This window comes from Octodon degus, unplaced genomic scaffold (assembly GCF_000260255.1).
Source record: "Octodon degus isolate 3935 unplaced genomic scaffold, OctDeg1.0 scaffold00026, whole genome shotgun sequence".
NCBI lineage: Eukaryota > Metazoa > Chordata > Mammalia > Rodentia > Octodontidae > Octodon > Octodon degus.
Genome location: NW_004524602.1, coordinates 8555112 through 8570897, shown reverse-complemented (window position 1 = coordinate 8570897; position 15786 = coordinate 8555112). Strand labels below are relative to the sequence as shown.

Below are 15786 nucleotides of genomic sequence, written 5' to 3'. Positions count from 1 at the left end.
AAAAATAGGTGTCTGAGATGAATGCATTCTTCTCAGAAGAAGAAATACAAATGATAAATAAATATATGAAAAAATGTTCAACATGATTGGTCATTCAAGAGATGCAAATTAAAACGCACTGAGATCCCATTTCACCCCAGAAGGAATGGCGGTCATCAAGAAGTCAGCCAATGAGAAATGCTGGAGGGGCTGTGGGGAAAAAGGAAGCCTTCTCTACTGTCGGTGAGAGTGTAGACTGGTGCAACCCACTGAGGAAATCAGTGTGGAGATTTCTCAAAAAACTAGAATTAGAGGTCCTATTCAACCCAGCTATTCCCCTCTTGGATGTTTCTCCAGAGGAACTGAAAACATCATAGTTCAGTGATATATTGTACCCATGTTTCTAACAGTGCAATTTGTCATAGCTAAATCTTGGAAACAATCCAAATGTCTGTCACCCGAGGAATGGATAAAATAGATGTGATATTTTTATACATGGAGTGTCACTCAGCTATAGAGAAAGACAAACTCGAGGCCTTATGGGCAAATGGATGCAACTAGAGACCATACTCATAAGTGAAATAAATCAGACCCGCGTGTGTAAGCATATTGTCTCGCTAGTGTAAGAACTGAAAGAGTAAATTCTGAAAGGTACAGTAGATACTGTGAAAGGGAAAGAAACTGTTTAGAGGGGGGGGGGACAACTGGGATGAAGGAAAGGAGAAAAGAAGGAAGGGAGAAGAAATACACATGTGTATGCACAGGATAGCTTGGATAATTGTACTGCTGATTTCTGCTGGTCTGTTGAAAGGAGCAGTTAATGTTTCATTTTTTTTCCCTCCTTTTAAATTTTTTATAGCTTTTTTTAAAAACCAATTTTGTATGCATATATCTGGTACTCCAAACAACTAATTTGAAGACAACAATATGCAATATTAGCAACCATCACTGAATCCATATTATGTTATTTAGTGAGATTCTGTATCATTTCTAATGTGATTTTTAAAAATTTTCTTTCTTACAAAATAGAAAGGCAACAGATCCTATCAGCAGCCCACATGTTCTAATTTCCTATACTTCTCATATACTTCTAATTGAGGCAGAGCATCCAGGCTGGGGTGAATCATCTTACCCAACACCTGCATGTACCAGAATCACCCCAAAACTAATTCCACTTGGATTTCATCTACCCTATTTTTCTACATCTCTATAACTAAATAACTAAATATGGCAATAAAGCAGAAAAACACAATTCTTTTATTTAAAAAAGAGGAATTTTCCTATGTATTCCCAAAGCAGAGCAAAGCAAATTTTGAAAGCAATCTTCATAACACTAATTCCTTTCCTGCCCTGAAAAATTCCCAAAGGCTTTCTGAAGAAAACTCCAAAGCCTTCTCTTACACACGCCCTGGCCTAGTTAAGCCCTAGTCTGATCTTAGAGCCTTCTGATCTTAGTTTAAATGTGATTACATTTATTTAGTTTTCTAAATACCATGTGCATATAAGAGATAAGGCATTGTGCTGTGCCAGGTTCTGAGAAATATTAGTAATCAGGCTCCCACGGGTGAGGGGTGAGGGCAAGAAACATGATTTAAGACCTATCCATAGCTATCTGCTATGATTGCAGCCAGGAAAGCATGAGGAGCGAGGCGGCCCAGCTGGAAGGTTAGACATGGAGACAACCACGCGGGCAACTGTCTCCACAGAGCAGGCGCTGCAGCCTCCCGCAAGGACAGGAGTCTGCCATGCACGGCTTCCGACCATGGGAAGGGGGAGGGGAACTCCCACAGGGGTCGGGAAAGAGACTAACACTCTCAGAAGTGATGTAGGGTGCACGATGGAGGGGTGATAAAGACCTGCGATGTCAGCCGAGTTTCTGTTTTCTACAAACCAAGACTGAATTGTAGGAACAACAGAGATTAAGAGTAAGAAGTATTTATTAAGAGAAAGAAAGCTTCTGAGAGGGACTGGAGTGGGGTGGGGAGGGGAGGGGGGAAGGGAGGGGGGAGGGGCCCCTACAAACTTGTGCAAGTATTTCTGTAGGAGAAATTCCTAGAAGGGCTATTGAATGAAAGGCTATTATACCTAAAACCTTTATAGTAGCACTTACAAATTATTGTTTATTTGTGTTGTCTTTTTGAGACAGGATTTCATTACATATTTCAGGCTGGCCTTGAATTCACTTTGTAGACCAAGCTGGTCTCAAACACACAGGGATCCTCCTGCCTCAGCCTCCTGAGTGTTGGTATTACAGTTGCGCAACACCACACCAGGTTCCTGTTTTCTTAAATCAAGTATTTATGATCACTCTTTCTGTTTCTTGTTGATTGTTTTTGCCTCAAAAGCATTATAATACGTTTAGGAAAGCCAGAAACAAGGATAAATTAGCAAAAGCCAAGAAGGATGAGGGGATGAGGGGAGGGTTTAACAGATGTCTAGATAAATGGAAGCTTTAGTAACTGAGGTCTGCATTTGGTTCAGGGCTTCCAGGCAACCAGGGCAACAAAGAAACTAGTGATTTACATATCTTACTTAGCTAATAGCAGGAAACCAATGAGCACCCAAAGAAAGAAGGATCTGTTCTTAACACTCACATGCTCAGTATTTCCTCACATGAATTTCTTCTTTAAAAATTTTACTTCATTTTGGCTTAGATATTTTACTGAGTAGATAATACACATGTATGGTTTATAATCTAAGTAATACGAATTGGAGGACTTACACACTGTTGGGGATGGGGAGCTTGTTGGTACAACCACTATGGAAAACAGCAGGCTGCTAAAAACTTAACAGTATCTGGGCGTGGTGGCACATGCCTGTAATCCCAGCACTTGGGAGGCTGAAGCAGGAGTATTGCTGTAAATCTTGGGCTACTAAGTGAGTTCAAGGCCAGCTTGAGTGGTATAGTAAAACCCTGTCTCAAAAAATGCAAAACAAAACAACAATAGAACCACCGTGTGAGCCAGCAGTCCTCCTGGGTACAGAACTGAAAGATTTGAAAGTGGGTTCTCTGAAAACAGCGATAGTTGCACACCCAACAACAGCAACCAAAACAACTTTATGAAATAAGGGGAACAGGAAGGGGAGAACCCGAGCATAGCCACGCACAGCTTCTGAGCCAGCCTGGCTAGGAAGTGTCCCACGGGTCCCCAGCCCAGCCGCCTCCTTCTCATGGCTTTGGCATCCAGTCTTCTGCCATGGGGCCAGCTGTCCTCACAGGCACCTTGCCCAGGGATCTGGTCTTCAAGGTGGGCATAATACCACAGAAAGGATTCGCTCTGTAACGTGCTGGGATGAGCCTAGTGTTTTCTTTATCTTTTTTGTATTTTAGGGAAGGGTCTACAGGGGGTTCAGGGTCTCACTACTAGATCAGACTCGTAGTGATTCGCCTGTTTACAGCCTCCCAAGAGCTGGGATTACAGACGCCCCACCACACCCAGGCTCAGTTGCTGCCTCAGCGTGTCTGGGGGGGTGGGGCCTGCACATCAGGCCTGGGGAATTGAACCCCCAGCCCCTGTGCCTACCTGCAGGCATTTTAATCTGCTGAGCTGTTTCACGGGCCCCTGAGCCTAGTGTTTTTGACAGAAGTAGCTCATGTGGTTACCAGCTCAAATGACTGGTAGGAATGTGAACATGTGTTTCGACATTAAGGCTTGAAATTCATGCCAAGAGCCTGTGCCTAAACTGAGTCCCAAGGGTGCCTGGGACAGACAAGGAAACCATTAAAAGCCTGATGTCTGCACAGAGATTGTACTATTTGGCCTGTGGGTGACATTTGTCAATGGAACAAAGGGGTGATGACAGATCGGTAATAAAAAACTTAAGTTGTTCTTAACCACTGAGCAGTCTTTAAGACCCAGCTCCGCATTTCTAGGGCTCGATGCATTCCCAGCTTCAAGTGTTAGTCGGTGCTCTATTGGGGGGGTAGCCTGAGTTTACCCAAGGGGCAGTGCCCCTCATCAGTAGCTTCTGGAGTTCTTTTATCTCTACGATAATTTTTTTTTCTGTTTTTGAGGCAGGGTCTCGCTGTGCAGTTCAGGCTGGCCCTGAGCTCACTGTGTAGCCCAGGCTGGTCTCGAATTCACAATGATCCTCCTGCCTCAGCCTTCCAAGTGCAGGAGTACAAGTCTGCACTAGGGGCTGGGGAGATAGCTCAGTAGAATAAGCGCTCGCCTGGCAAGCGCAAGGGCCTGAGTTCAATCCCTGGCTTTGCCAAAAAAAAAAAAAAAAAGGAAGGAAGAAAGAAAGAAAGAAATTAATAATGCTGATTAATTGATAACACATAGCTAGTAATCGTAAACACTCTCTCACCTTCCGTTTCCCCATCATGAGCTCCTTAGTGTACTATAACCTAGAGAGACACATGTCTGCCCTCGTAAGAGGAGCTAGCATTGTAAAGCTGCTTATTTCACTCACTTGCCTTCTTACCCACAGGGAGCTCCTGCTGCGGAAAGCTGACCATTCGCACCTCCCGCCTTGGAGCAAACAGGAAACATACCCAAGAACCGTTCGCTGTAGATTGACAGCCAATGAGGCAGCCCCCAAAGGACACAGCGCCTGAGCCAGCCCCACCCTGCCTGCGTCTTGGAGGTTTGTATGTAGTCTGAAGAAAGCACGGCATGCCAGGGAGACTGGCGCAGAGGTGAGAACCTCCGGTGTGCAGAGAGGAGGCAGCAGAGCAAGGCTGATGGGTGGGCAGCTCCTGAAGCAGGGGACAGCTTTGTCACCTGCTGCTAGAATACCCAAATTGGGAGCAATGGACAGGTCGGGGTCACTGGGCATTGCTGCAGGGATGTGGGCTGCAGTGACCCAGACGACCCCCAGAGCTCTCAGTGATACAGATAGCCGGCTTTGGCACACCTGCCACAGGCTGGCCACCGCCACAACCTCCGCTGTGTCCTGCTGACCTTTGTGCGGTTGTGGAGAGCGGGCTTTGGCACTGGTGAGGTGCCCCTGTGCCACCCCTCTGTGTGGCTGTGTGGGCTTTTCATCTTTTTTATTTAAGAAATGAACAAAAGCGATTTAATGAACCCAGGCTCACTCTAACCAGAGTGCCCATCTTTTCTTGGGTGTGTGTGTTTTTTCACTTGAAGCATTTGATCTATGAAGCCTAGACTATATTAAAATTCACTGAAGAGGAGACACGCTTTTCAGCTGAAGTCTGATTTTCCAATTCCTTTTATTTTTGAGCCTGGCAAGAGGTTTTTATATTGCTTCTCGGCGTGTGAGGAGTAGGCACTGTGCAGCATTTAACAATGAATGAAATGGGTTTTGGAAAAAAAAAATCAAATAGATTTTTGTTTTTTCCAAGATGCCATTCACTTTAAAAATCCTGCTGAGAATATCAGCCAGCATGGCTTCTAGGTGCTTGGTCCAAAGTCATGCAATACCTCCTCTTCTGCATCCGGGCTTCTCCTCGGTTCTGCTCCACTGACTCCCACCCACTTCCTCTGCTCCCCTCCAAGGTCCTGCCTCCTCAGACTTCCCTTCTCTGCGCTGTCTGACACAGTATAACACTTCTCAGCCCTGGACATGATTACATCGTGTTGATAGACGAGGAAGCCAAGATGCTGGCAAAGGGACCCAGCCAGGGGTGTGGACCTCCATTGCCAGCTGTCTCTGGGGGTGGATGGAGAACTAGCAGGGGGCCCAGAAAAGTAAGACAAGAAGGGCTTTCTAAAGCAGACAACAGGCCAGAAGCGCAGGCTGGAAGCAGCCGGGCGAAGAACTATCTGGGTGCTGGCGCCTGGCACGGGAGCACCCAGCTCGGATCCAAAGCCCAGCAGGGCTGGTCCCCGCCCCCCATCCCCAAGCCCGGCGCTGCTCGCTGCCTTGTCTGTGCATCAGGGGGAAGGCCTGCTTTGCTCCCTTCCTACCGCCCTCCTGACATGGCCTCGGGGAACAGGCCTTCACTGGTAATTTTCAAATTATTCAGATTGGGTTTGGTTTCCCTTTTGTCCAATGAATTGATTAGGAAAGTTTTCTAAAATTTTAGGTGGTAATATTTTTTTGCTTTGACATTAATTTATATTTTTCTTCTCTTTGAAGTATAATTCCAAAACAAATGGCCAAATTTATAAAATGCTGCCTGCCCATCAAAAGATGGTCTACTTTTCTCTTTTTTTTTAGATGGTTTACTTTTTGTGTGTATAGTGCATAGTTTGGTATGGCCTGATAAGGCTACTGTTTTACAGCATTTGTTCTTTTCCTTATTTGCTGTTTGTTTTTTCTCCTCTGGATTTATTTATTTCTTTATTTTTTCTCCTCTGGATTTATTTATTTTTTTGTTTTAAGTTTTATTATTATTTTTTTTCAAATTTTATTTATTTATGTGTGTGTGTGTGTCCAACTCAGCCCACCAGGGGGCCGGGCTGGCTGGCATGTGGTGCTGGGGGATTGAACCGCAGTCCCTGTGCTTTGCTAAACTTGTTCTAAGTAGGTGCTTTAGACCACTGAGCCATCTCACCAGCCCCTCTCCTCTGGATTTAAATAACATACTTTAAAACCTACTAATACTTCCCTATTTCTTTTCTTTTTTTTTTTTTTTTTGTGGCCGGCTCAGCCCACCCTGAGGCAGCATGTGGTGCTGGTGATGGAACCGCAGTCCCTGCACTTTGCCTAAGCTTGTCTAAGCAGGTGCTTTAGACTGCTGAGCTATCTCTCTGGCCCATTTCTCTATTTCTTGTAATGTTTCCAAATATATATATATATATATATGTATGTATATATAATGTGAAATGTTTGTTTTATTAATTGTAAACTAGTCTCCTTATCTTTCTTAATAAATGCTTTTGGTACAAAATAAATAAATAAATAAATAAAGCAGACAACAAATCACAAGGCATGAGGGAGAAATGAACACACTGCATGAAATATTTAAAACTCAGAATGACCAAAGATTCCATAAACCCACTGAGAAAGAAGGTCACAGAGTGGACAAAGGGATCTGCAGCGTGTGAAACAGATGGAAGGGAAACGGCCCTCCTCTGCGAAGAGAGCTCTGTAGTTGAACAAGAAAAATGTAGCCTCCCACCCAACAGAAATTCAGCGGGTTGGCATTTGAGTGGCCACTTCAGAGAGGATGAAAGCCATGCCTCTAGGAGACGTGGTGCTGCCTGACCTTTCTTTAGTCAGAGAAGTGCAGCATACAGCGCCGTGGTATTTCCCCCATTGGAGTAGAAAACTCTAGCTTTTCGGATCCGCCATCCGTGGTGGAACTGCTGCCAAGATACAGATTTTCGTGAAAACCCTCACGGGGAAGACCGTCATGCTCCAGGTGGAACCCTCTGACACTATAGAAAATGTGAAGGCCGAGATCCAGGATAAGGAAGGAATTCCTCCTGATCAGCACAGGCTGATCTGTGCTGGTAAGCAACTGGAAGGTGGACGGACCTTGTCTGATTACAACATTCAAAAGGAGTCAACCCTTCACCTTGTGTCCAGACTCCGCGGTGGTGCTAAGAAAAGGAAGAGAAGTCTTACGCCACTCCCAAGAAGAATAGCGTAAGAGAAAGAAGGCTAAGTCCTTCGGCTGTCCTAAAATACTATAAGGTGGATGAAAATGGCAAAATCAGTCGTCTTGGTCGAGAGCGCCCGTGAGATGAAGGTGGTACGGGAGTTTCTGTGGCCAACCACCGTGACAGATGTTATTGTGGCGAGTGCGGTCTGACTTACTGCTTCAACAAACCAGAAGACAAGTAATTATGAGTTAATGAAAAACTTCAGCTAACCAAAAAAAGATTAGAAAACACTAGCAGGATCCTGCAAGGAAGTGGACACAGCACAGTGTTAGCAGGCGAGGAATATCGTTCAGGGGCGTTCGTCGCGATCATCATGTTAGTCATGCTGACTCGGCAGATCGGCTTCTAGACACCCAGCTCGCAAATACCTCCTTCGCAAACAAAGAGATACAGAGGAGTTTTGTTTTGTTTTGTTTTTTTCTCTTTTTGAGACAGGGTCTCCCTATGCATTTCAGACTGGCCTCGAACTCACTGTGTAACTCCTCTTGCCTCAGCCTCCCTGGGATTACAGGCGTGCACCACCACACCTGGCTCTACAGAGGAGATTTGCACTGTAGCTCCGCTGCATAACAGCAAAAATGGAGACAGCGTAAATGCTTAACAGTAAGGCATGTATAATCGAGCCTTGCATGTCGTGTCTTTTTATGCAGCAGATACAAAGAATGCGGAGGACCCACGCATACTAACCTGCAAAGATGTTTGGGAGTGATTAAATGAAAAAAGCAAGTGGGAAACTAGATAACGCCGCGTGTGAATGTACCACCCAAAGGTCATGTGGCAGAAATGTGATCTTCAAAGCAGAGTAGAGAACCAAATCCTGAGACATGACAGGGCCCGAGGCTCTGTCCTCACAGATGAAGGCTGTTATTGCAAGACTGGGTTTGCAGTCAGGACAGTGGGTTGTTATCAACAGGAGTGATTGAATTTCTGTATGTTTTTAAAAGCATGAATAGGGGCCAGGGAGATGGCTCAGTGAATGAGCACTTCCCTGGCAAGCGCAAGGGCCAGAGTTCAATCCCCGGTCCCACCAAAAATAAATAAATAAAGGCATGAATAAGTATCACAGCAGACGTGTAAGCTCAAAACAAAGATGGATTCAGAGTGAACTGATAACACAGTTCAATCTGGGAAGGGGAAAGAGGGGTCTTGTGAGTCTTTGTTTAGCTCTTTCCTCCTAAGAAAACAATTGAGGTTAAGAGGCTTAAAGTTGTGTGTCTCAGTTCTCAGTCATTTTCAGATGAGTTAACAAGCATGGTATCCCCATCAAGATGTTGGGGAGCACTGATTGATGTGCTGTTTTGCTACTTTGCCAGAGGCATACCCTGGGTGTTTCCCTGTGTTACGTTAGACTTTGCTCTTGTCCTCCCACAGAAAACGCTGCTGTTGCAACCACTTTGCGGGTGAGGAACATGGAATCTACTGAGCCGAACTGACTTAGCACAGGCAGGCAGACAGTGCTCCTGGCAATTTGAAGCCAGAGTGTCAAGCTAGGTGACACCCAGACTGCTCCTAGGTGAGGTGTAAGGCCTCTAGTCTCAGGAATCCACTCTGAAACACATCAGTAGTCCTTCAGAACTATCAGCTGGGGTTGGTAGCACGTACCTGTAATCCTGCTTCTCAGGAGGCAGAGGCAGGAGGATGAATTCAAGGCCAGCCTGGACAACCTATAAGACTCCTGCTTTTTGGGGTGATGTTTTTGTTGTTGTTGTTGGGTTTTTTGTTTGTTTGTTTGTTTGTTTTGGGGTTTTTTTGGTGGAACCGGGGATTGAACTCAGGCCCTTGTGCTTGCCAGGGAAGCACTTATTCTACTGAGCCATCTCCCCTGCCCCTGCTGTTGGGTTTTTGAGACAAGGTTTCGTTGTGTAGTTTAGGCTGCCCTCGAACCCACAGACCTCCTAGCAATCCTCCTGCCCCAAGTATAAGGATTATAGGCGTGCGCTACCATGCACAGCAAAAACTCCTGTTTCAAAATAAAGTTTTAAAAGGCCTGGAGATGCAGCTTAGTGGTAGAGTGCTCACACATCATAAGTGATGTCCAAGAGGAAGGAATGAAAGAAGGAAGGAAGGAAGGAAGGAAGGAAGGAAGGAAGGAAGGAAGGAAGGAGACAAAAGAGGAAGGGAGGGAGGGAAGGAAGGAAGAAGACAAAAGAAGGAGAGAGGGAGGAAAGGAAGGAAGGAAGAAGGAGGGAAGGAAGGAAAGAAGGGAGGGAGGGAAGGAAGGAGAAAGGAAGAGAGGGAGGGAAGGAAGGAAGAAAGAAAGAAAAGAGGACAAGACAAGAAAGAAAAGGAAAGGACCCTGGTGTCAATGTAGCCTTTCCCCTGTTTTTGTCTTCAAATGTCCTACCATCATAGGGTCACTCTCCTCTAGCCAGACACCTGGAGTGAGAGAGGTTGGGAGCGGAGTTGAAGTCCCAAGGACGAAGGAACTTTAGCTCCCACACACTTAATTCTAGGTCAACAAAGTCAAATGGCAGCCCCAGTGTCCACTGCCTAATTCTCAATACTTTCAACTCTTTTTTCTTTTTCCTTTTCTCTTCTGTTCTCTTCTCTTCTTTTTCTTTCTTTTCCTGCTTGCCTTCTCTCCTCCCTTCCTCTTTCCCTCCATCCTTGCTTTTTTCCTTCCTCCCACAAGGCCTTACTACGCTGCCCGGGTTGGCCCTCCGCGTGATCCTCCTCCCTTGGCCTCCGCCTCCTGAGCAGCTGGGACCACCGGTGTGTGCCACTATACTGGGCTGCTTCCAATCCTTGGCTCTCTCAGGACACATCCCCCACTGGGAAGTCCCTGAATAGCCCCTCCGTGAAGCTGGCATCATGCCCAGGGCCCTGGCGACGGCTGCAGGTCTCTGCAGAGTCTATACCTCTTCCCCAAGCTTGGGCCTGAGGTATCTTCTGTCCTGAGGGCTGCGGTCTGAGAAAAGGGAGATGAGTCTGTGCCAGGCGAGAGATGTCAGGAGGACCTGGAAGTAGGGGAGCAGGTGCCATCAGAGAAGGAGGTGGGGAAGAGGAGCCAGAGAGCTACTTCCAGAAGGGATGGCCTGAGTTGTATAAAAGAACTCAAGGCTTCCTGGAGCCACAAAACAACCCTGAGAAACAATGTAGCCCAGAAAAACCGAGTGCTTAAATGGCATGCATGCGTGTGGTGGTGACTTCCAAGGCCTGCTGACTTCATTCAACTATCATCACGTCATCTGCCCTCCCTTCAGGTCTCCCTCTTTAGGGTGGAGCCACTGTGTGACAGAGGTCCCTCCATGGCACTGCCAAACCAGTTCTGCTTCTAACACAGACAGCCTTCTTCAGATCAGTGCACAGGGAGCCGGGAAAGGTTCTTGGGTGCTCCCAATCCTGGCCTCGAACCTTTGCTTACTGCAGTCCTCAGCTAGAAATGCACTGGTACAGGGGTGCACGCCTGTAATCCCAGCATCCAAGAGGCTGAGGCTGGAGGACCACCGTGAGTTTGCCAGCCTAGGCCACATAGTGAGTTCAGACCGACCTGAATTACATAGTGAGACCCTGTCTCAAAAGAAGGGGGTGGGGCTGGGGAGATAGCTCGGTGGTGTAAGTGCACGCCTGCCTGCCAAGCACCAGGACCCTGGTTTGATCCCCAGTACCACATACCGTGCCAGCCACCAAAACTGAGCGTGGTAGCGCATGCCTGTAATTCCAGTGCTAGGGAGGCTGAGACAGGAGAATCACTATAAATCCGAGAAACATAGTGAGACACTGTACCAAATAAATAAATAAAAGATTTTTAAGAAATAAAAAAAATGCATGAGTACACATACATGGGCACAAACACACACAGACACAAGTAAAACATGAGCTCCAACAAGCAGTATTCAACACTGACTGTAATCCCAGCAGTCAAGAGGCTGAGGCAGGAGGGTCACTGTGAGTTCAAGGCCAGCCTGGGCTACATAGCAAGCTCCAGACCAGCCTGAATTGCATTGTGAGACCTTCTCTCAAAAAGACAAAAAAGACCAAAAAAAAAAAAAAAAAAAAAAAAAGGATTAATTAAAATGCACATAATAGGGGCCGGGGAGATGGCTCAGTGGAATAAGCACTTCTCTGGCAAGCCCAAGGGGCTGAGTTCAATCCCCAGTTTGGCAAAAATAAATAAATAAATAAAGATAAATAAATAAATAAATTAATTAAATGCACATAATGTAAAAGTCACCATTGGTAACATTCAGTACAGGGCTGGGGATACAACCCAGTAGCACAGTGCCTGCCTGGCAAGCACAAGATCCTGAGTTTGATTCCTGGTACCAGAAATAAAAAATTTAGTACAGGTGCAACGTTGTATAATATTACCATTATCTCTGCCCAGGACATTTTTATCACCCTGTGGGAATCTCATACCCATTAAGTAGTGACTCCCCATTACCCTCTCCCCCAGCCTTGGGCAACCACTCATCTACCTTCCATGCCTGCAGTCTCTTCTAATAATAAATGGAATCGTACAGTATGTGGCCTTTGGTGTCTGGCCTCTTTCACTTAGTATAATGATGCCAAGGTCCATCTGTGCTGTAGTGTATTCCAGTATTTCACTGTTTATGGCTTTTTAAGGTTGAATAATTTTCACTTATCTATGTATTAGGTGGTGGACATTTGCGTTGCTTCAGCCTTTTTGCTACAGTGAGTGATGCTGCTACGAAGGTTTGCTTATAGGCCTGGACATCTGTTTTCATTCTTTTGGGTACTTACATAGGAGAGGAATTACTAAATTGTACAGAAACTCTGGGTTTACATTTGTTTTTTGAGATAAGGTCTTGCTATGTAGCCCAGACTGGCGGTGAACTCAGTCCTCCTGCCTTACCTCTCTGAGCTCTGAGACTGTAAGCATTCGCTCCAGCCTTTGGCTTTGTTGTTTGCCTCTTTTCCCCATATTGGGGTGGAGACTGAGCCCCGGGCTTCACATGTAGTGCAAGCACTGTACTATTGGGCTACATCTCCAGACCAGTCATCCTGTGTTCACATTACTGAGGAATCTGAACCCTGTCTCCAGCCACGTATTGGGGTCCAGGTTCTGAAAGTCTGCAGGAGCACTGTTTTCTTCATTAAGAGACAGGATAGGGTCCGCCAGTTAGCTCAGCAGACTAAAGCACCTGCTTAGGTAGGCGCAGCAACCAGGGTTCAATGCCCCGCATGTGGTGCCAGCCCCCCCCCCCTGGGGCGTGCTGAGACAGTGACTGAGACTGGGTGTGGTGGTGCGTGCCTGTAATCCCTGCGCTTGGGAAGCTGAAAACAGGAGGATCACTACGAGTTCAATTTGTATACTGAGACCCTGTAGGCCCTGTTCTAAATACATAAAAAAAGAAAAAGGCTAGCCAGGTGCTTACCTAGGAGAGGAATGACTAAATTGTCACAGAAACTCTGGGTTTACATTTGGTGGTGGAAGCACTCGGGAACCTGAGGCAGGACAGTCACTTGAGTTTGAGGCCAGCCTGGGCTACAGCATGAGTTCAAGGCTGGCCTACACTCACAAAATGAGGACCTGTCTTACAAAGAAAACAAACAAACCAGAACTGATGTTTTGGTGTGGCAGTCCTGCACTGTGTAACACTGCTGAATTCTTTAGCTCTGATTGTTAATATCTGATCACTGTAGTCCACCAGCCTCCCAGCAGTGTTTAATTCTTCAACGTACCAAGTAGCTAGCACCTGCTCCAAGTCCTGGGACTTCTTATGGCTGAGCTTAGGGTGGGTTTAGCCCTGTGACTGCTAACTGCTCAATGCAATTTGCAGGTACAATTTCCTTTTCTTTCTTTCTTTCTTTTTTTTTTTTTGCAGAACCGGGGATTGAACTCAGGCCCTAGCACTTGCCAGGGAAGAGCTTATTCTACTGAGCCATCTCCCCGACCCCTAGGTACAATTTCCTGCAAGCGCCTTCTGCAAAGACCCCTGCCCACCCTTCCTAATTCCCTAATTTACACACTTATTAAATCATTTTCTCAGTCCAGTCCTAACTCCCATCATGACTAAGTGGGTGATATATGGCCCTACTTTCCAGGGCTGGGATAATGTCCTGCCCTCCCACCAGGAGTGGAGCCAACCAAATTCTGTCCTGCAACCTGCAGTCCGCTCCCTCCATTCCCAGTCCTCCAACTGCTTCCTTCTGGATCACTCTGGGCTCCAAAGCTTCCAGTCTTTTTATTTTTTTATTTATTATTTTTTTTTAACCCCAGTTCCAAAAAGCCCCTAATTAGGCCTTGCAAAACTGTTCTGGCTTCCCTGGTGAGGTCAGGCCCTTTACAACATGCCTGGCAGGAAGACAGGCAAATTCGGCATGCAAACTAGGATTATTTTAGCAAGTCCCCCCCACCTCCCCACAAATGTTTGTAGTTTCTGTGCTTACAAAAGACAGCCCCAATGGTGGAACTCAGAGAAGCTCTTCCAGGAGAGACAGAAGGCAGAGACAGGGGGATAGGAATGCAGGCTGGGGACTGAGCTGGCAGGGAGGACCAGGAAGAAGGGAGTGGTGTCCTAAGCCCCTCCCGGTTGCCTAGGTGATATTGAGGCGGGTTGAGGTGGAGAAGAAGCAGAAGCACAACAGAGTTTATCCAGCATCTTAGATCTTAGTACTTGGTGGCCCCTGCTCCTGCTGCCGCTTGGATCCAAGGAGCTCTGCCTCCTGTGAGGACAGGGGCAGGCACGAGCCGCTAGCCCTGCGCACTTTCCCCTACGTTTCACTCCTAACCGGGCTCTGGTGCATGGAGAAATAGAATGTCATTCCAATAGAATGGAAAAGAGCTTGCAAAACCTCCTTGAAGCCTACTAGTTTTCAAGTAGGTTTGTAGCAACAGATGTTGCGTAGAAGGCGTCGTTGCCCAGAACCTCAATATAGGAGCCTGCTCAGCCCACCGCACCTTCCCGGAATGAGGCAAAACTCCAGTCTGAGCCCAAACCCTGCTTGTTAATTGGGAAAACCGAGTTCCCCACATTGCCACTGCCAACTCAAAGGCCTCCCCGCAGGGGAGTTCTTGCAGAACCAGGATAGGAAAGCACCTGCCTGGGACACAACAGGACAAGCAGAGAGGAGCAGGACACTGGAGGCTGGGGAGTGGCAGGGCACAGGCTGTGTCAGGGCCATGAAATGTCCAGATTCCCTGGGATATCACGCCCCTCATGTTACAGAGGAAACTGATGCCCCAAGCAGGAGTGTGGGGTCTCAGCCCATTCCTGCAGTGTTCCTAGAGGGAGTGATCGCACTCGTGCAGAAGGTGGATCTGAGCATTGGGCTTTGTAGCTGGCTCAGGCAGTAAGTCCTTGAGATTCAGAGGCGCCAGATGGCATGGGGGCAGTGGCGCTGGCCTGGGAGCCTCGTGCCACTCTGCAGGAGATTTACCTTGGGAGATTTACCTTAAAGAGCCAAAGGGATCATCCTGCAGTTTGTAAGAGGTCCAGAAGAGAAGCAGGCTTAACTAGTGCTTGGGAGTGTTTTTCATTGTTTCTAAATGTCAGGGCCTCCTGGGGGAAAGGGGAGTAAAGACCAAGCTTGACAGTGGGCTTTTTAAATGGCCTTAGTTTTCTTTCCCATTTTTCATGGCTAGTTATAAATTAACACAGGGTCATTTTACAAAGTGTGAAAAGTCCAGAAAATGAAACGAAGCATGGTGGTGGACAACTGTAATCCCAGCACTCGGAAGGCTGAGGCAAGAGGATAGATTGGAATTCAAGGTCAGCCTGGGATACACAGTGAGTTCATGGGCAGCCTGCAGTTCATACTGAGACCCTGTCTCAAAAAAAAGTAAAAGTATCTTGTATCTTAATTTTGAAAAAAATCATTTTATGTAGTGATTAATATCCAACCTAAAATATTGTTTGCATAGTAAAGATGTGTTCGAGAACCATGCCAACTCTCAGTTCTTCCCATCACTACAAGAGACCATTGATGAGTTTGGTTTGTGTCCTTTCAGACTTTTAAATAACTTTTCATTTATTTACACTTCCTTGTGTTTATATCCATTTCCTTCATGTATACCAATAGAAACTATATTGTATAAGTAATATAAATTTAAAAAGTGTATATATTTTTGTATATCATATGTTTTACATAATGACATGATGTGTTTTTTCTGAAATATTTTTTAGTTGTGAGTCATTTATTTATTTTTCTTATTTTTTTTGCCTTCTCTGAATTTTTATTCTTTTTTTTCCCCATAATTTTATTGAGAAACAAATAGCAATTAGACAGTTTCAAACCAAATTGGTAGGACAGTTTCAATAATTAACACATTGCATACATTCTTCCTAGTGGTTAATTGCTGTACAAGATGTGGACATGATAT

The 15786-nt window shown here is 46.0% G+C and overlaps 1 pseudogene; it reads left to right on the top strand.

Annotated features, from left to right (window-relative positions):
- Positions 1–3176: 3176 nt before the first annotated feature.
- On the top strand, positions 3177–7680 carry LOC111816075 (annotated as a pseudogene).
- The last annotated feature ends 8106 nt before the right edge of the window (positions 7681–15786 follow it).